General features: G+C 35.9%; 1 protein-coding gene across 20 annotated transcripts in view; it reads left to right on the forward strand.

The window, feature by feature from the left end:
- LOC310900658 (uncharacterized protein) overlaps positions 1-21,521 on the forward strand; it is a 255,378-nt gene that overhangs the window by 144,669 nt on the left and 89,188 nt on the right. For 16 of the 20 annotated variants that reach the window (XR_014585290.1, XR_014585291.1, XR_014585296.1 and 13 more), the window contains one exon: positions 13,572-13,675. The gene's annotated coding sequence lies outside the window, so the exon portion shown is untranslated. Of the gene's footprint in view, positions 1-13,571; positions 13,676-15,239; positions 15,308-18,899; positions 18,927-21,521 lie in introns of all 20 variants that reach the window. The other 4 variants (XR_014585292.1, XR_014585293.1, XR_014585295.1 and 1 more) reach the window with 2 other exon arrangements.

Here is a 21,521-nt window from a genome sequence, read left to right on the forward strand (position 1 = left end):
TTATTGTTATTTCTAAAGTTTGGAATCTTTTGAACAAGGTATCTTTGGTTTGATATCCATTAATGAGGGCATTGGAAGGGATGTAAAAAGGACTGGATTTCCTATGAAATTTATATAAACATTTTATAAATATTTTCTTCTATTGCTTGTGGGTGGTTTTATTACATCTAGATTTATCAGATATGTAAGTTATAAAAAACATAAGATCATAAGATTGAGGTTTAGTCTACAGGTATAGTTGGCAAATATGACTACTTCACATAACTGTTTATGTGATATGCATGGTATGTTACCATTCCACAACCTATTTCAAATACAGTTTTCTTAAATGGCAAAGATATGATTCTGATACACTTTGTTTTACCAAACCAACTCTGCTGTTAAGAGAAAAAAAAAAAAAAAAAAGGCAAACTTTTCAACAAAACCTACTGAAAACCTCTATGCTTCATTGTGTTGACCTGAAATTTGAGCCCATTATTCACCGTATTTCAAACATCTGGTAAAAGAAAAGTAAAGCTGATGCAAAATATGTCAACAGGTAAGTGAATATGAATGCCTTCAGTGGTTTAAAAGAGATGAGTGACTAAAAATGCACAACCTTATTAAAACAAGAATAAATCATGCATGCTTATTCATAGGTAGACTGTGTGCAGGCAGGCAGTGGTATTGACTAAATTTTCAGCTCATATAAACTGATATAGCTCCCCAGATTGTGGAGCTATTCCTTAATAGTGTTTAAGTATCTGTTCAATTGACTAGAATGGGATTACACAGACAACTAGTATCTATCTGCATAAAATAAGGATGCTGAACTGGGCTATCAAGAACATGATAATTTGAAATAAAATACTAGGTGGTACCTCTGTTAGCAGTCTTAATAGAGGAATCAAGGATTAAATGAGCCCTGGAGATTTAAAGATCTTGGACTTTCTCTCAAGAGACTGGTGGTAAGGGTGAAAGTCAGAGTAAACTGACAGACTGCTGAAGCAAAAGAGGTAAAGAATTTCTTTATAGAGATGATGGAGCAATTTTCCCTATTACAGGTCATGCAAGCACTCAGAGGTTGAAAAGAGACTGAGGAGGCTGATGGTAGCTTTGAAGATAAACAAAGAGAGGGATTGACATAAACAAACATGAAGATTAACAGGTGGAATAGAATGCATCATAAGCAATTTTAGAACAAATCAATAGAGACCTGTTTGCTTCCTGAAGAGCTGGGCCAGAGAATTCCCAAGTTAGGTAAAATAACTAATTCTGAGAGAGGGGTTCTACAGCATGGTAAACTAATAGGAGTAGATCATGGGTGTTTTTAAAAAAAAACATCCTTATATATATTCTGAAAACAACCTGTGTGACGTCATGTAAATCTTTAAAAAAAATTGGAGCTATTTAATTTAGCAGAGAATGTTATAACAATTTGCTACTGCTCCATTGACCAAAGAATGTTTATTATTTTTCAAATAAAAATGCACAAACATCTATAATAATTTTTCACAGCCTGAACCATTATTAATCTCATTAATATGAGATCTAACTATATCTGCTGACTGCTGTCCTGCTGGGAGTTTTGTTGCTACAACAGTAAGTGACAGGAATGCCTAGTAAGCATGCACACAGATTAATCAGAGGTACGCTATTTCATTGATGCATTCTACCTACTCTTAATGTTTTAGTGTGGTATGACATGTCTAAATCTCCTGGCCACAATATAAGGTGAGCTATGACTTAAATCTGAGAGCAGATTTTTAGGTTCTTCTTGAATAACATTGTGATGGTATCAGATGTCTACCTGCAACAGCATGGTGTATATCTAAAAGCACGATTTACTGCTTGAAGGATTCACAGAATTTGTCATAAGCTACTGTCTGTGAACATAATTCTCAGCTGATATAATCAATCTTCTGTAGATCTGGAGCTAAAAAATTAGTTCACATACCTTACTGTGGCATGTTTGGTGTTAACTCCAATGAACAATACAGAGGGGTGTTAGTATTTCAGGTTATTACATGCTAGCCTTGCTATTCTTAGAATCCTGTTTCTTGTTGAAAATTGAATAGTTCAGTGTGTCCTACATTATCACTTTTTCATATGAAAGCATCTTTGCACCTTAGGTTGCAACAGTCCAGCTGAATGTATTCCATTATATCTAATAGACAATATGCCTATTATCTAACTCACAGTAACAAGTACTGCATTTTTATAGACTGGAAGGCAATTTGTAGTATTGTTTTTTATGACATCTTTACCTGCAGTTACAGCAGAGATCAAATGCCTGAATGCCTTTCCTTAGATTTTTTTATTGAAAAAAAAAAAAAAGTATCCAATTTGACTTGTCTGATAGTGTTTGTTCCGAGAAAGTAGTGGAACTTTCTGGATAGGAATGAGTTCTGTTGTCACTTGCAGTCTGTTCAGGAACTGTCTTTGTGAAAACAACAGTCGTTAGCTTTCATATTTGCACTGAACTAAATTAACTTATATTAGTATTTCACATGATCATATGCTGTGCTTCTACTACTGTAACATATGCCTTGAATAAATTTAAATTTTGATTTCACTTTTCCTATACCTCTGGGATGACTGTTTCACAATGTTTTCTCCCACATTCGGATCCTGCCCTCAATACTTTCCACCTGATGTTAAGAGGAGGATAAAATCACAAAGGTCCATGGGTCTTCAAAGACCTATGATGACTGTTGTAATACTCCCATTACACATGAACATTACTGCTTTGCTGGGTTTCCCTTACTTTAGAAGAAAAAGACTTCAATGCTATTTAAAGGGCTCCCATGATATTTAAATAGTAACTCTCTAACTTCTAAGTTGTTACATCACATTTATTGTCTATATCATCAAATAATTTCATTATCATTTGTTGTGGTTTAACCCAGCCGGCAGCTAAACACCACACAGCCGTTCGCTCACCCTCCCCCCTCCCTCTCTGGGATGGGGGAGAGAAATGGGAAAGTGAAGCCTGTGAGTTGAGATAAAGACAGTTTATTAAGACAGGAAAATAGTAATAACAATAATAATAATAATAATAATAGTATTACTAATAACAATGTGTACGAAACAGGTGATGCACAATGCAATTGCTCACCACCCATTGACCGATGCCCAGCCTATCCCCGAGCAGCCGGCCCCCCCGACCCCGGCTAGCCACCCCTATATATTGTTTGGCATGCTGTCAGATGGTATGGAATACCCCTTTGGCCAGTTTGGGTCAGCTGTCCTGGGTCTGTCCCCTCCCAGCTCCTGCTGCACCCCCAGCCTGCTCGCTGGCAGGACAGAGCAAGAAGCTGAAAAGTCCTTGGCTTGGTGTAAGCACTGCTCTGCAACAATTAAAACATCAGCATGTTATCAGCGCTCTTCTCATCCTAATCCAAAACATAGCACCCTACCAGCTACTAGGAGGAAAATTAACTCTGTCCTAACTGAAACCAGAACACCATTGATGCAGAAACATTATGAAATGCATGGTATAGGGAATGAGTGTCATTCTTTTTGGCAGGATGTGAAGGTGATTTTATCTAAGCTGTAACAACCACAGTGGAATAAGTCATAATAACCAGTTGATGGCACTGATGTGCCACAACTGCGAATTTAATCTAAAGGTTGAGAGGGGTTATGGAGTATAATACCATTTTGTGATGCTTCTCACACTCTGTATATTATGCAATTTTTAAAGCTTTTAGCAACTTTTTAATCAAGTAGCAATTTAATGAAAAACAAGGGAGATAAGATCGTACATTCTCATTGTGGACATGTTAGTTAAAACATTCTTGCAATTGAATCTCAGCCTGAGTTTTTCCTAGTTATAAAAAATTACTGTAGAGTTGGCTACCCCCAACTCACCTTCTGTCAGACATGAAGAGGCATCAATGTTCCAGTTACCACTGTTCCAGGCATACAGTAATTCCCCTTTGCCATAAGCCTGTGTTGAATTGTGTCCAGTGACTGTGTAATCTCATGACAGCTGAAAATATAATAATTGTCACCAGTACAGCCTCAGCATTAGGTTATGCTACTGTAAAATCAGATAAATCAGATTCAATAAATGCTCAAAGAAACATTTTGACAACTTTCTTGGAAATAGCATTTAAGTGTGAATTTGAAGCTTAGTAGAAAAAGGGGTTTCCCTTAGAAAAAAACATTACTCCAGTAATTTTCTCAAGTGTCCTGACTAACTGCAAGTACAACAGTACAGTACAAGTCTTTTCTTTCACGTCCTACCTAGCCCCTACAATGACTAGTGTCAACTTAAATATGGGATTCTTTGTCTTGGACCTAAGTTGCAGACTGTACTAAAACAGTTGACATTTTGCAGTTGTGCCTGCAAGAGACAAAAACTTTCTGTCTCTCTGCAATTTCTTTTAGTCATCATTGGTGCAATTTCAAAGGGGGCTAAGGCATCTAGTGGTTCTGTCACCAGAAGAATTTTTCAAAACTTTGAATTTGATCAAAATTTCAAAAGGTCTCCTGTCTGTAGTTGAGATAAGAAGTCAGAATGCTAAGATACCAGGGAAACAAAATGTCCTTAAGTTGCTTTGTAGTGACTTGTTGAGATGCCCACTTCAGTGCTTCTCAGAGGTGTATTCCTTTGGAACTCGAGCGTAATGTTTACAGTATTCTGTACTCTACACTCTTTATTAATCCTGCATAGCGAGATTACTATTTGGCCTTTTATTTCTGCCTTTTTCCTCTGTATGTATGGCTTACTACATACTAGTCTGTAGACATGTTTATAATAAAGGCGATCCTCAATCCTTGATTTTCCTTGCCCTTTGTATATTTGTAGATTTTCATCTTTTCCTACCTGTCTTGCAATTGCCACAAGGCATTGATAAGTTTTTTTGTCACCTCTGGGGTAAGTTGGCTTGTTGAGCCTGTGTTCAGCATATCTTTGTGAATGTAACGTTCACGGTGTTGCTGTCCATGATTAGTGGAGGATTGGATCAATGATTCCATTCCTTTTCTAAACTACAGCTCAACTAGTGCAAAGAATAAGGGTCCTTGAACTCGGTTTGCACTTGCCAGGTCTGTCTCTTTAGGGATAGTTTGAGTAAGCAAATAAGCTTTGCACTTAGCCCTAAATGTCCAGCTTTTCCTAAATCAGTACAGGGAATTAATTCTAATATCTTTGAGATCACAAAAAATAAGTTAACTCACCCAAGCACACTAATTTCAAATTCCCAGTTAAACATGTAGGAAAAGTTAACTAGGATATAGAGAAGATAATTTAAAAAGCTTTTATGGAAACTTTGAACAGTATAGGAAGGTTACGGAGTCTCAGTACATAGCATGGGTAACACACTGGTAATCATCTGTGCTTTGGAGGTGCAAGAAATAGTGGTTGAATTTGCTTTGACAAAAATGAAGAAAAGGATGTCTGATGATAGTGTTCTGTAGGAGTAAAAATACAAACTAGACGATTATTTCTACCATTTATTTATTTTATTTAATTCACTCAGGCTTTTCAATATAATTTCAGTCTTCTGGCATATGCTTCAGTGTACAAGCTATTAAGAGTCCAGCCTTGGAAGGGCACTTTATTCACTTTAGTTATAAAAACTCATACACATTAAAAATAGGGAAAAAAAGAAAAAAAAAAAAAAAGAAAGGAAAAAAAAACAGGAATAGAAATAGATCTATTATTCAATCAGGGTTATTGTCTTTTTCTGATCTCAAAGATGTTTTATTTTGGGCTTTTAAAAGTAAATAACAGTAATGATTTCATTTATATACAGTTGCTATCCTATTTATTGCCTTCATTAATTAAACATAATTCATCATGGTTATGAAAGGCTGAAAGGCTGTGACTGCCCTCCTAGCAAGCCCTAAAATTGGGGGAAATGAATGTTAGCTGTCAGTTTAGAAAAAAAGAAAAAAAAAAAAGAAAAAAAGAAAAAGAGCACAGAGTGCCTTTTCATGAGGTTTAATGCAGTTAAAAATAAATAAATCTTTGGCAGGAAATTACGTTATGCTAGGAAAAAAAAAGTATGAAAAGGTCTTTGGTATTTATATGTGGAAAGAAAAAAAACAACATTATTACTACAACATTTACTACTATGGGATTTTTTCCTCCATGCTCTTACATGCTGGACTTCAAAATCTTCTGTTATGTTACAGGTGTTGATGTTATGAGTAAATAAGTATGCATTTTCCTCATCACTTACTCCTTCATTTGAAGGAGAAATAGTAGAACATGAAAGTAGTTCAACCGTAATCTTCTGATTGAATCTTTGATTCAACCAAATCTTTGGTTGAAATAAGATAAATAAGAGCATAATTATATTAATAAATATTGTTATTGTATAGCATATATAATTAATTTTATTAATTAATACATTGATAATTATACTACACATAATTTCACCAAGAATAACTATATGTTTCTATAGATAAAGTAATAGAAAATGGTAATGAAACTACAAACAATACTTACGCTGATCTCAGTTTTTTCCTTCATTCAGGATGTATTAGCAAACTCAACTGTTCAAAGCTTAATTCTAACAACACCAAATCTTTGTGTCATCTTGTCACTTATCTTGAATCCAATCCTAATTGACAGTGTTAAAATAGAAAGCTACTCTTACGCTCAACTAAAGAGTACATATTAACCATTGCACTAGCTCAGCAATATTAATTTAAATTTGCACTATTGTTTCAACCCTTTTTACTAATATTGTAACCCTCCCTGTATTAGACAAGGAATCAAATCTGTTGTATGTATGCTTATGCCTGGAAAGGACTCAAGGACAGATTTCTAATATTGGGTATTAAATCCACCTAAGCCTTTTCCATATAAATACATATATCCATTTATTATGGAAAGTGCAATACCTCTTGTTGAACATTATGGTACTTTTCATTGCAAAAAGAAAAAAAAAAAGTAAATAATGTCCCTACTGCAAAATAATATTTTTATTCAGCTTCTTATTACTATAGTTTCATTTTTCTTTAGGAGAAAATTGATAGTTGTACAATGAAAATTCCCAGTCCTGTGCACTACAGGGCACTACAGGAATACATTATTTTTCTTGGAAGTAAACATTCTAGAATTGTCATGAGTGCATTTGGATTTGCTGAAGCTGAGCAAATTATAGAGAATGTAAAAAGGATGAGAGAAAAATCTGTAAATGTTAATTACTTTCCTAGTAATTACTGTTGTATTTTATTATTTTTAGCCTAATCTGAGTTCTCTTAGTCATGAGATTTAGTCACTCCAACAAGAATGACTAATGTAAGTTGAAAATAATGAAGCATCTTCAAAGAGAAGAGAAATGTATTAATCATGAAACTGAGAAAGGGGTAAAGGGTGGGGAATAAGATGAATGAGATATAACTTTAAAATACCTACAGATGATACAGTGATTCCTGAGGAGAGTTTCCCAGGACAACAAAAACAGCTAGGCCTGTGACAGAGACCTTTGTTATATATTGTAGCCATTTACATCTCATTTTTTCATTTATATTTTTTACTTTTGTTTTGTTTCATTTTGGTGATGGGAGAAGGTTGCTTTGTTTTATCCTCAGATATTTTTAGACCCTTACCTTGAGAGTGTATGCATGATTTACAGGTATATCAAATAGAATTTAGGCAGTTCAGTGCCACAAGGAATGCTGCTCACCTGTATAGCCATTTAAAGGTTTAGGAACAAAATATTGCAAGCTCCTTGGCAGAGGAAGCAGTTAATCTAAACGTTCATAACTGCAAGGCTGTTACCATAGCACATTATATAAGCAATGTCTCCAGTATTTATTAGGTGATGATGTAACAGAAACTGTCATCCTTATGTTTCAAAAATTATTAATAACAATCAAAAATGTTATCTCTTTTTATTTCATTTGTCAGTTGGAAAACAAAACAAGAACCAACATAGTAGGTTTTAGCAAGATGCTGCTACCTCTTAGCCAGGAGATACACTGCACTATTTTTCAGCAGAAATACAGCCCTGTGGGATTTATGTATTAGGTTTAGCTGCATAGGATGTTCTGGAAACTGCAAAGAGAGGCAAGAGAATACTGTCTTTGTAGCTCTATTTGGTGCACCAGATTTAATGCTAAAGCAAAGGGCATGCTATCTCTCATTGCAAAATGTAGTTTTCCATAATCTTAAAATCGGTGTCTCTCTCTGTGCTGAAGAGTCCCAGACTGAACACAGCACTTCAGGTGCGGCCTCACCAGTGCTGTGTAGATCAGATCCCTTAAAGTGCTGTCAATGCTCTTCCTAATGCAGCCCAGGACACCATTAGCTTGCTTTGCCACAAGGGCACATTGCTGGCTCATATTCAGCGGAGTTCACTGGGACCCCTAGCTTCTTTTCAGACAAGCTGCTTTCCAATTGATTGTCTCCCAGCATGTAGTGAGTATTTCTTCCCAGGTGTGGAGCTTTGCAATTCTCTTTGCTGAACTTCTTGAAGTTCCTCTTGGCTCCCATCTCCAATCCATCCAGGGTACTCTGGATGGCTGCACAACCCTCTCATTTATCAGCCACTCCTCCAGATTTTTGCCATCAGCAAACTGGCTAAGCGTACACTCTGCCCCCACCATCCAGATCACTAATGGAAATGTTGGATGTGACTGGACCCAGCATTGATCCCTGGGGTAGTTAACGGCTTTCAACTAGAATTTGTCCCACCGATTACTATAAACTGGGTGCAGCTGTAGAGACAATGTTCAGTTCTCCTCACTCTCTGCTCATCCAGCATTGGGTCTTAGTGAAGAGTTTATAGGGAGCACAGCTACAAGTATTGAAAGAGTAACTTACTCTCTTCAAAGGATTACGTCCATATATACATGGAAATGCAACACAGATTCACTGTAGCCCACTGTAGCCACTACAGCCTATTCAGTTTAACAACCCATACTTCACGTTCCCTCCATCTTTAATCGAAGTCATGTTGACTTCAGACTAACATATAAAAATAATGCTCTCCACTGAGTATCAAGTAATGTCTGGAACAGGTAATGCCTTTGAGATCATCCATGTTAAAGTGACTTAGTGCAACTCCACTTAACCATCTTCTAATAACTGTATGTGGAAATCAAGCATGGGAATCAAACGTGGCAAGCCCTTTCATAAACTAGTTTTAAATTAGTTTTGAAAGTTGTTTTTGTTGTTGTTTGTTTTTTCTTTTCTTTGCAATTAAGACCTCAGCTGTGGTTCTTGGTTGTAATACTATAGTATCAGATTCCTAAACATTTTTGTAAAATGTTGAACAATCTGAAGAGTTTATAGTGAGTTTATAGAGATTAAGTCCCATAGCCGTTCTGTATCAAAAGCAGAAACTGAAATCTGTTATTGTCAAATATAAGCCAATTCTGTAACTGCAAATGTATTTTTCCCGCTCGTGTCCACTCAATAATATAAAAAATAACATAGTGACCAGACTGTTGGTCCTACAAGTTTTTCCTCATAGTAAGGCCTCTACACTTGTGATATCCTGTCATTTTGTAAGCTGTTATACCACTGTACACAGGCCAAAGAGTTGGCTTCTCTGTGCAGATGCATGCCCTGAAGTTTGATAGGCATTACTTCGAAAAAGTGCCTTTATTTTTTCCTGTTGTGATTCTTCCTTTTTTTTTTTCTCTGTAGTGGTCATTTTGAAACGTTTACCTATTTTCAAGGCTGAAATTCAGAATTTAAATATAATTCTTAGTGGTAAGAAACACTATTTATTGATTAATTCACAGACTGTTTGTGAAGTAGTCATAAATGATTCTACTACAATTTGGTAAAGAAAATACGTTCAACTTCTGCCTTCCTCTGGCTCTATTAGGCATAGCAGTGAAAAAAGTGTTTGAACTCAGACTGTGTTATAATGATACTGTTTCATTACCCTTAATTTCTGTTAGCAACTGCTTATTGGGATAACTTAAATAATTGTGTTTAAGAAAAAGCAACATGAGCATATCTTTTCAGCCTGACAAATAAAAGTGGCCCTTGTAAGCAATTGGTACGTAGTTCTGGAAACACAGTGAGCTTGATCTGGCAGCTCATTCTGATCAGAAGGCTCGCACTGTGCTTAATGAAACTATATAAAAAAGATAAAGTTTGCAGTTCTAACATTAGAATTGTTAATCTTTCTATTCCAGAATTTAATTTTACATCAATTTTTTCATTTTTTCAAAAATTATTTGAGCCGTTTTCTCATCTCAATGTACAGATAAATGTAGCAGTGAATTTCATTCCATGCTTTTGAAGGGAAAGGAGGCAAATTATAATTTACATACTTTTAAACAATTTTTTTGTTGACCATTGAAAGCTCCTAACCTACCATTCCCACAGTGTTCTGCAGAAGGCTCCAAATATCCAAAATTATATCATTTGTATGGTTATATAATGTCTTAATAATTTTTAGATATAATTCTTAATTAATATTTCCCTACCTGTGGTGGGTTTTTTTTCGTTTTTTTTTCCCCTCACTGACATCTTGTGTGCCATACATTTATGAAATTGGCACAAAGAGGAGAAAAAGACAGAACAGATGACTCAAGTAAAAAGGTGAATTACATGCTTCATTAGTAACTTTTGTGCTTTTGTGCCATAAGCTCAATACCAACTTGATGACCCTGGAAAAACCTTCTCTGCCATATTTGTGCTCACTTCATTACTCTCGTCCAACAGCCTGTTCTTCTCAAAGAGCTAAAATTGCATGATAGAACATGTGGAGGAATTTTTGTGATTTTCTGAAAGACTGTGATCCAGTTTCACCTATCTAGTGTACTGTGTTCAGTGGACTTGTTCTGCCCTAGTGAGACATGTACCTTCTTTCTTTGTGCAGTAGTTAACGGACTACTGGCACATTCACTGGGAAGCAAGCAGGGTTCAGACTTGAACAGATGTTTTGGGTGACAGTAAAAGCCTTGACAGTTTCGTGAATGTTTTCAGCTTGTACTATTTGAATGACAGGCATTTGAAGATTGACCTCAGAGACCTTAATTGTGCCATTAGCAGACTTGCTCAGGCCTAAGAATAGCCACTGCATGGTACGAGTTGCAGGGCATGAGACACTGTGAAGTAATAACCACTATATTGGATTCAGGAATGGGCTCCAAGATGTCATAAGAGCATAGAAGAGTCATGGCTGCAGATCAGCTTCAGCTCATGAAGTCAGCAATATCTTTATTCATCTGAAAGTTGGTCCTGTGTCTGAAAGGAGATCCAGAAGACTGGATATCAGGTTGTTGCCATAGCCAGGAAAAGGTTTATATTCTCTCCCTATCCTACCCCAAACATAAGCCAGTGCTGAACACTGTGCAAAACCTACAGTAGGAACATGAATTAGGAAGGAGGCAACAAGTTTGTCAGCTTAGGAAGCACAAACAGAAATAAGGCTTCAGTGTGGGAGTCCTTATTTGGGCCGTGGTGGTGAGATCACTGATATTCTACTGTCATCTCTGAGAGACAGATGAAAGGACAGCATAACATTCCTGGAGGGGCCTGCAGCCTGGGAAGAAAAGGTCTGCATACTAGTTTTCCTTCATAAAACTTTGAACTGCATGGGCACCAAGAAGTTCAGGGTACTTGAATAAATCTGGTCAGCATCAACTCCTCTCTTACTCCATTCTGCATATGATGGAGGTTTTGAGGAGTATCCTCAATACTGCTCCACGGTATCCATCCATTTTTATTTCACTGCAGTATTTATGAATGTTGTCAGAATTGAACAATCCCAGTTCCATTGTGATCCACAGACAGTATATCTCTGTTTGTCTCATTGCCTTCCTATGCTTCATTTCACTGTAGCTTCTAAACAAATGCTATGTCCTAATAATTCTGGCTTTCACAGAACATAAGCAGCTTTGTTCTTTTTACCACCCTTTGCATCTACAGTCACAAACATACCAAGGAAATCTGTGGTTACTGTTGTGTCAAGGCCTAGGTGCTTTATGTGAAGAAAAAGTGAAAAGATTTTTCTCCTTTTATCTCATTTATTGCCAGACTGATTTAAATGTTTCCACAAAAATGCAAGAAAAATTAAATCAGCAGTAGCTTATGGTCTCAAGTGTCCAAGATAAGCCAGTAGTCTATCCAAGAGAGAATTTAAAAACACTTTTCACCACCTTGCTCTTGCATTAGCTGTTAAAAGTATACGACTTCATGGAATGTCAGTAAAAAATGGTAAGGAAAGAGCAAAATGAAACATTTTTATTCACTCATTGACATAATGAGCAACTGGTATTGGGACATAACTGTTGCACTATTTACTGTAATACATGGCAGGATCAGGAAAAGCTAACCAGGCTTAGTATATCCAGACAAGCAGAAATAAATCCACCTTTTTAAAGCTTTCTTGTGCATTTCATCTTTTCTTTCTCTTACATTTCACTAGAAGCTTAACATTTTGTATTAGAAACAGTAATACTCTTAACAGTACTTCTCTTATAGCCAGAATTATTTATTTCTGCAGATAATAGCTATTTTTCCAGAACGGCTATTTTCTGCTCTGTACAAGCTTCTTTGAAATTCTGTTCTTCCTCAGATATTGTTTCCCTGTATTTCAACTCAGAAGTAGTATACAGATAGTCAAATTAGAAGTAGGTTTGCAATGGATTTATGGTGTTCATTGGATACAGCCTTCTGTAATCTGATTGAAAAAAGGTCAAAAAATTGAATACGGCACCTATTTTTTTTCAAAAAAAATATTAAAACAGCATTTCTAACTTCAAAATTAGCATTGACATGAGTGAACTGAAGCTTTGCAGTTCTCAAACCAGATGAAAATGTGATAATCTGAATCCAGAAGACTGAGCTCAGGGCTAAAGACAAGAGTTATACCTTTTTTCTTCCAAATAGTTTATTTAGTACTGTATTGAACAGTTAATCAATATATAGCCATCTGTAAATGAAATCTGTCCCAACATTCATCTTTTTTCTTAGACCTGCTTTTGGTGTCATCATGAAATTCACTAAATGGAACAGAACCTCTCTCCTTTTCTCTGCCTTTTCCATCCATGAGTATACCTGGGTCTAACCCTGAATTCACCCACCCTTACTGTTCGGTTTTTGAGCCCAAAGGCATAACTTAGAGATAAGATATAAATTCTACAAATTACAAGATATAATACCTACAATTAATGAAATTCACTGAAATGCTACTTAACATTGCTTAATGCTCATTCACATTGTAGCCTCTCCGTTGAAAACTTCTTGATGCAATCTATAAATATTCTTGGTGAAATACATTAAATCAAAGCTAAACTGTTTCTGATTACTTATGTAGGAATTATAAGAATTGCCAAATTGTGTATGAGAAATTTATGCTTTTGGTACTCATATTAGAGTACACCCATATTTTCTGTTATCCTGGTTATTCTTCCGTCTCTCAGAGTGTTCCATGGAATAGAATTCAGTGTTCTTTTCTCCTTTCATTTTCACTGTTTTTTTATTGAACTGAACGCTCCTCTGTTCTGTTCTTTCCAGTGTCACATTTTTTTTTTCTTCAATATTTTTTTCACTGTGATATTTAGTGACTGCATTAAATACTAAGTGCAGTATAATCTGTTTTTCTCATCAAAGAAAGAAATTGCACATTTTCAGTTGTGTGTTTTCTTTTTGTTCTCTACAGTATGGCTTGCATTTAGGATGGAAATTCTAGAGTTTATAATGGTTTGGTGCACAGCCCAGAAGTAACCATCAAAACCTGCCCAATCAAGAATCATCCATTTCTCTGTGAGTCTTCATGCATTAAATAAATATTATACAGTATATTTTATTTATGTTTATGCTGTTTCGCAATTCCATCTGAACATCTGTATGTCACTGGTAGGGATATATTTATAAGTATTTAGCATTTATCTTTTGCTTCATAATACTTACAAAAAATAATTAAGAAAAAAGGCTGTTGAAATCCCAGGAACACTAATAATTTTCATTAAGAACTTGTTGAGGTTCATGAGGGACTAATCAGCTGGAGAAGGTCAACAGTAGTAGCTTTAAGAAGTGGAAAAAAAAAACAGTTGGGAATTTTAGGTGGGTATCTTTTTCTTAATAAGGTATTTGACGTAGCTTTCATACTAGAATTTCACATGCAAACTCTGGAAACAAAGCCTAGATGAAATGCACTATGGTGTACTTTCAGTCAAAACAAAGCAAACAAACAACACAAACAAACAAACAAAAACACACAAAAAAACCCACAGAAGACCCCAAAGTGAGATGTTGATTAGCTTTGTTCAATATTGACATAATGATCTAAGATATTCAATTATTCAATGAGGAATACGCACATGGAGCAACTGTAGAAGAGCCTGTTGGAAAACCATCAAAATGAGAACTACCATCTGCCATAAGCATTTAATATAAACATTTCTCTGATATCTTAGAGGCTGAGGATCCATCCCAGTTTGGCAAGGTGGCAGCCTCAGGAAGGATTATGCGTTAGGAAATAACCACCTTATGAACGCTTTGGTGTTTTGCATCTTTGTAACTGATTAGTGTATCTTCTTGATTGCCAAAGATTGCTCTTTAAAACCGCTAACTTTCCATTTCTCCTTTTTGTTCCTGGAGAGCAGTGGTCAAAAAGGGTTGTTATACAAATGTCTTTACCCATTATTTGAAGAGAAAAACTTGTTATGTATGGTGGGGTGAGGGTAGGGGCACAGACATAGAAAGAGACAGGCTCTGAAAGAAGTGCAAAAGATGAGGGCTTCCCTCAAAACCTTTTAGAAATCCTACCAAAAAAAAAAAAAATCTTACTAGAAATTAGCAAGGATGAAACATCAACAGGTACAGGTGTTGAACTAGATCTGGAGTTAACTTTCTTCATGGCAGCTTGTATGGTGCTGTGTTTTGAATTTCTAGCTAAAATAGTATTGATAACACGAGGCATTTTGGCTGTTGCTGAACATTGCTTGTACAGCATCCAGGTTTTTCCTCTTTGCTACTCCACTTTACCACCAGTGAGGAGGCTGGGGGTAGGCAAGCAGTTGAGAGGGGACACAGCCAGGACAGCTGACCCAAACTGGCCAAAAGGATATTCCAATGCTGTATGCCATCACACTCAGCATGCTCCCTTTCAGGGAAAGGAGATGTTTGTCTTCCCAAGTAGCAGTTATGTCTGCTGAGGTCCTGCTTTCCAGGAAGTGGTTAAACTTCTGCCAGCCACTGTGAAGTACTGAATAAATGCCTTTTTATGCTTTGCTTGTGTGCACAGCTTGTATTTCACCTGTTAAACTGTCATTATCTCTATCCATGAGTTTTCTCGCCTTTCTTCTATTTTCTCCACATCCTGCAGGAGAGACGAGTGAGCAAGCAACTGTGTGGGTGTTTGGCTGTTGGCTGGGGTCAACCCACTTCATATATGTAAATATTTCACATCTTATATCCTAAATTCTGATGCTAATGAGATTGCTGTATATAATATTATAGAAATGATGTTATAAATACAAAAACATTTTAGAGGCACTTCTTGCTCTCAAGCTGTACTGTTAGTTAGATACTACTGATCTTTGCAAATTTGTATTAACAGTAGGAAAATGCAAACATAGCCCTTTCCACTTCCAAATCTTTGCTTGAATTCCAAAACTCTGAAATCGTCTGGTGTACCATTCCATAGTGATATTCACGACCATTGTTTAGTCACTAAAATTCAAAGCCTTTTTTTTTTTTTTGAGATGAAAAAAAATGTATAGTTCATTAAAACTGATAATAAAAGTTATTGTTCTATCTTGTTTATGATGAGCAAGTTAAAATGACTAAGGATTAATGCCAGAATTCTCTGGGGTATCAAGTAGTTTTAAGACAAAGTTTTCACTGGTCTCAGAGTCTCAATTTTCAAAATACTTCTTAAGTATTGTAATATGCTGTATTTAAACATATTTGAACTGAAAAAAAAAAAGATAAACATACAATCAGTAATCGGAATTATTTGCAAATTCCGGGACAAAGGAAAAGCATTGGGCTGTTTTTCCCAAATTTTTTAGTATCTGTGTTATGTCATCCTTCAGATATAGGTAAAGTCATCCCAATGCCATGCTCCTCAGAGTGGATAATTAATGTGTCTCTGATCTCTAGCAGGTGCAAGCATTAACCCCATCTATATTTCATAGGTAGGTACATTAACTATTTGTGGTTAGTGTAGGGATCAAGATAAAACAAGAAGTTCAGTGAATAAAGACTGTTGAAAGTAAAGTTTAAACCATTCTACCAGGTGGAAGAAAAAATGTGAAGTAAGAATATGAACAGTTAATAGGACACTTGATCAGCTGAGATCATTTTTAGGCCCATCTTTCTCCATTTTAGGAGGAAAGCAAAAAGGCTTGTTTATAAATGCTAACCGTTCATTTCATTAGCAAGGAACACGACTTTGATCATGTCCATCACAGTTCATCCCAGTCTGTGCGACTTAACTGTCAGAAAACTTTGACGTTAATTGTAAACTAATCTGAAAGAAGCATCCAAAAATGTCTGTCCTTTCACTTTGAAAGTAGTAATTTACATTTGTGTAATTTATGTTACTTCTATGGCAACTTCAACAGTGCTACAATTAGCAGTCTATAATGCTTTCCATAATAGATCTGTTTTTCAGAGATTCATCATTCAGATATAAATATTTACTCCACATTTGAATGAGTCTCATTGATTGGGAGCAACCATTTACCACTTAGTAGTCGAGAGGCAACAAAATCATTTTCATGCTTCTGTTACCCCACAAAAGCAAATCCTGAAATACAGTTCACTGTTGGGTTGTCAATTTTGGTTTAATTATAGACAAGATAGCAAAGAAGGGCTTGAACTCTAATTTAACGCATGAAGTCCAATTGAAAAATAAAGTAAGCTTAAGAGCAGTTTTGGCCTGTATGGGGCAAGTCAAACTAAGAACACATTAGAAACTTTGCACCTGATATTTCCTTTAGCTGATTTTGTAATGTGTGTGTTCTTTTGAACTAGGTTTTTTTCTTTTTTCTTCAGTTTTCACATCTTTTCTGCTCGAGGTGAACTATACTTACCCTGTCTCCACCAATTTCTCCTTTTCTAGAGAGTCGATCTGTCTCTTTCAATCAAGGCAGAGATGCTGCCATATTCTTCCTTTTCCTGGATGAAGTATTTCACTGAATGAGGAGTGACAGGGAAAAACAGAGAAATGCTTTTTCTTCTTTGGACTGACCTTACTTCTTGGACTTTTTTTGTTGTTGTTGTCTCTTATCAAAGCAGCATCACGTTTCTGATGGTTGCGATTACTTGTACAGCAGGTCATACAACTGAAACAGGAAGGAAGAAAGCCTCTTGTCATCCTGAGTCTGGGTCTCCTGTAGTCCATATTTCACCTTTTACAGTGAATTAACAGCATGCAGAAGTAGGGAAAAGGCAGGGAAGAAAGGGTGTATAACCTTTTCCCTTCCTTTCTCTCCACCTCCATCTTATTTTTTTAACTCTGTTTTACGGCTTCTTTGTTTCTGCCAAGTTCATTCTCCAGGTCTGTGCATGTCTTGTGCTTTTCAGATGTTTTTCTCTTGTTCCTAGCTCTCTAGGAGTTGTTCTCTCCCTTTGGCCACTCTACTACTCCTTTTCACTTCTCTCTGTCAGCTTTGTTTCAACGCATCCCAAATTGTATCTGCTGAAATTGTTTCTTCTTGTATGTCAGCTTCTCTTCTGCTGATGCTTCTTTCTCATTGCCAGTGCCCACAAAGCAGTGTAAGATGCAAACAAGTCTCCAGCATTCTGGGGGCTACAGTCATGGTTCAGACAATATCGAAGTATAAGTCATTAACAATAAGTTCCTATAATAGGAAGTTTAGCAACCTTAGCTATGTGTCAGACTTTTTTGTGCTTCCAACAGACAAATACAAGTGAAGAGAAACAAAGGAAAGAAAACTTTTTAAATTTATTTTCTCATTTAAGGACAGCTCTTTCCCTGTAAATAAAAACAATAACAAAAACAAAACATAAAATTTAGTGTTTTAGATCAAACAAAAACATAGCTTTATATATATAAAAAATGTTGTGTTACTGCCAACATGAAGCATTGTATCTAGGGGGTACAAAACTTCATACTACTCAACAAGTTGAATTTGCTCAATACTTTCAAAACTTCTTTCTACTTATTTTGGTCAAAGCTGTTCAACAATTTAACCCTTAATTCTTAAATTCTTTAATTTCCCCTGAAAAATGATTTTCATGAATTTACTCTCTGGCCAGCTCCATGGGCAAGGTCACAGATACGAAAAATACTGTGAAGTAAATCTGCAAGTATTTTGTTGGGATTGTGAGTGTTGAGTGTGAAATTATGCGTTTCATTCATAATAGAGAAGCAGCAATATATGTATTGATATAACGTGAGGGGAAGGCATCATGATGTAAAAACAAATTTTGAAGTATTTCCATTCTTAATTAAACTTTAGCCTGCCTGCTGTTATTTTTTATGACTTTAATAAATACTTAATTTTTAAATAAGTATTTTATTTCATGACCAATTAAAGAGATGCATCAGAAAACTGAGTTTTTTTCCATGAAGAAACATTATGGTACAAGCTGTATATCAGCTCAATTAAGCACGTACAACTCTGAAGCTCTTATCTTAATCCCTGTGGTGATAAAACAGTAATTGTTCTGAGAGACTACAAAGGAAACCATGACTCAAGCAAGGACATGGTGTTCCATTTGAACTCAGTTGCTGTCATGTAATAATTCTTTTGTCCACCATCTAAATTTACTGTTTCTGTTTCCCTAAGAATTTGTCACAAGCTCTTTTACATCATTTTCATGTTGACCTGTCACTATCTAGTCTGCATTCTCACCCATACTGAATAAGTTGCCTTGATTTACCTGACAATTCTTTTGAGATCGCAATTCATTACAGTATTTTAAATATTTGAATTAGTTCAACATCAATCATTTGTTCAGTGTATTTTCAAAAGTTCATATTTTACACTTTTTTTTTCCCTTCTAAATACAGACACGAAGGATTAAACTTCTCCTACAGGTAGGCATAAATGACTCATATTTTGTGAAGACTTCACTTGGGCATAGGCTTACAGCCTTCAGCAAAGTTACTACAGACATATATTGTCAAGAAAATACTCTTCCTTTACTCTAAGTAGTCCTAGTAGGATGTAAATATACTTAATGACAACTTTTTTTTTTTCAACGTATTAGATAATATCCTTCATCATGCATAAAATGTTGTATTCCTCATTGTGCCATTCTGTCTCGTTGAGTACTCATCTCTTGCTCTTTGCCTAAGGGATAACTATCCAATATTAAGGACAGGAATTAATATAGAAAATAGTTGTTTTTAAAACCTGAAAATATAGTATGTTTTATTTTGAGAATCTCATGTTTCACCAGTTGATATATAATTATCCTTCTCAGACTGCAACGTAAAACTGAAAATTATAAAACAAATTGCATCTCAATCACTTAAAAGAATGGGTGCACTTCTCCTCATAATTTTTACAAGAGGAATACCTAAAGGCAGGTTGATGAAGACACTTCCTTTACATCAGGTACACTATCTCCATAAATGACTGCAAAAAATGTACACTAATAAAGAATTATTGTCAGTATATGGAGATGCTATTTCCAGAGTTATTCCCAGGATAAACAAATTTGTGAGGAGTATGGAAGAAAAAGGTCACTTGAGACAGAAGTGCCCAAGTGGAAGTCCCCTAAGGGTCTAGGCTGCCATCAGTAGTTATTTTGTTATGTGATCATAATTAATGCAAAAATTAGTGTGTTTCTAGCGATAACAAAAGATACTGGTTTAAGTAGAGTTTGGTAGAGTTTGGTTTGGTAGATGGTTCAAGTGATCACTGGTCCATGGAAAGAAAAGAAAAAGCTGAGATGGATAACAGATTTGTATTCTGAGAACTAAGACATGACTTTTCACAGGAAAATATCAGAAGAAATCCAGTACCAATTGAACTTGGGCTCTTCTATATCTGTAGGCAAAGATTTTTGCTCAGTGTTTCTGGTGCTACTGCAGAGGGAATGGATATCAGCTGAGGATCTTAGCAGAACTCATGACTGCCTGTGGGGCAATTCTTCATATGATCCTAAAGGGTTTTGTGCAAGAGGGAGTGCTGCTTCTCTTGCAGCACAGTAGCTATAGAATTACATTGTCTAAAAGTGTAGTAAAGGCATGTTGTGATGAAGGATACAAATCCTATGCAATAATAACTGCAAAGAAGTTAGCTAACAGACTGTGCCTAAGAAACAGAGTACTAACAACAGGATCAAGGCAGTGGTTGGGCTGTGTGAGGTGAGACCATGTGCCTGTTCAAACCTATAAGATTTGAGGAGAAGGTGGAGTAGACTGACTGGAAAACAGCTAGGAGATATACCTAACCACTGTAGTGCCGAGCTGTAAGGGATTTAAACAGCAACTCACAATAGCTGGAGGCTTAAGGTACTTAAAGACCTCTCTCCTTCTTTTTAGGGTTTATGTCTTGTAATAGTGTCCAGAAAAACAAAGGAGTGAAAGTTATAGTTAGAGTGATGCTTTATTGTACAAACACTAAATAAGTACTATAACTGAGCAGACTTCTGTGAACAGCTGGATCAAAGGGTGAGGGTGATTACAGAAATTAATTGCCCAGGAGATGAACCAATGCACCTGTTAAAAAAAGGAGCAAGAAAGAAAGCTAAAATACCTGCAAGTTGACTTAAAAGTATATGTTATAAGCTGCAAAAGAAAAGATTAGTATATTTGATCTTAAAGTAAGCTGTTGTCACTCCCAGGAATAACAAACGGGGTGGTTTGGGCTTTGAAAGAAGTCAGGGCTTTGAAAGAAGTCAGCCATGAAAAAAGAAAACAGGATGTTTTGGATGGTTGTGAACCTTAACCCCATGAAAAACTTCAAATTGTTAGTTTGATTGCAGAAGGTCATTGAACATAGTCTTAAATCTGCGTTTGTCAAACTGGGGGCACAGATCAGTTACGTTTAGTGAGGAAGAGTTGCTTTATTGTGAAGGAATTGCAAAGAGAGGTCTCAAGGAAGTCTTGCAAAAATTAATATAGCTTATCTGCATAGCCTTGCAGATGTAAGCAGTGAAATGTATAAGGATATTCTCCTCATTAGAACCATAATTTACAGACATGAGTCTCAGGAACAGTTATCACTTGAAGGATCAGTTGGAGATGTCCTAGGACAAATTTATAAAATGACTGCTAACAAATTGGCAGGACTAATGATTTATACACTAGACTGCCAAGGTAATCAAATATAAAATTACTTCTTACATTTATGTGGTTGTTTTTCTTCAAGGTTGCTTAAAGGATTAGGTATTAGCGTATTAGTAAAATGATTATGCTAACTTTTAACAAGGATTTGAAGAACAAGAGGAAGACGGCTGGTTTAAGAAAAAGCAGATCTATACAGTGTAAAAAGGAAACTATGATAAAAATGGAATTAACTAGTAGATACTTAAATAACAGTGTCTTAGTAGGGAAAAACAAAACAACTTCTGTAGAGAGAAATGTTACTTTCAAAATCTGTTAGAATTTTTTTGAAGCAATCAGGGAGCATGTGAATATGGATAAATAGTTAGCAGTGACCTCAGATACCTTGTGGAAGCT

This window comes from Anser anser, assembly GCF_964211835.1.
Source record: "Anser anser genome assembly, chromosome: 5".
NCBI classification, from domain to species: Eukaryota; Metazoa; Chordata; class Aves; order Anseriformes; family Anatidae; genus Anser; species Anser anser.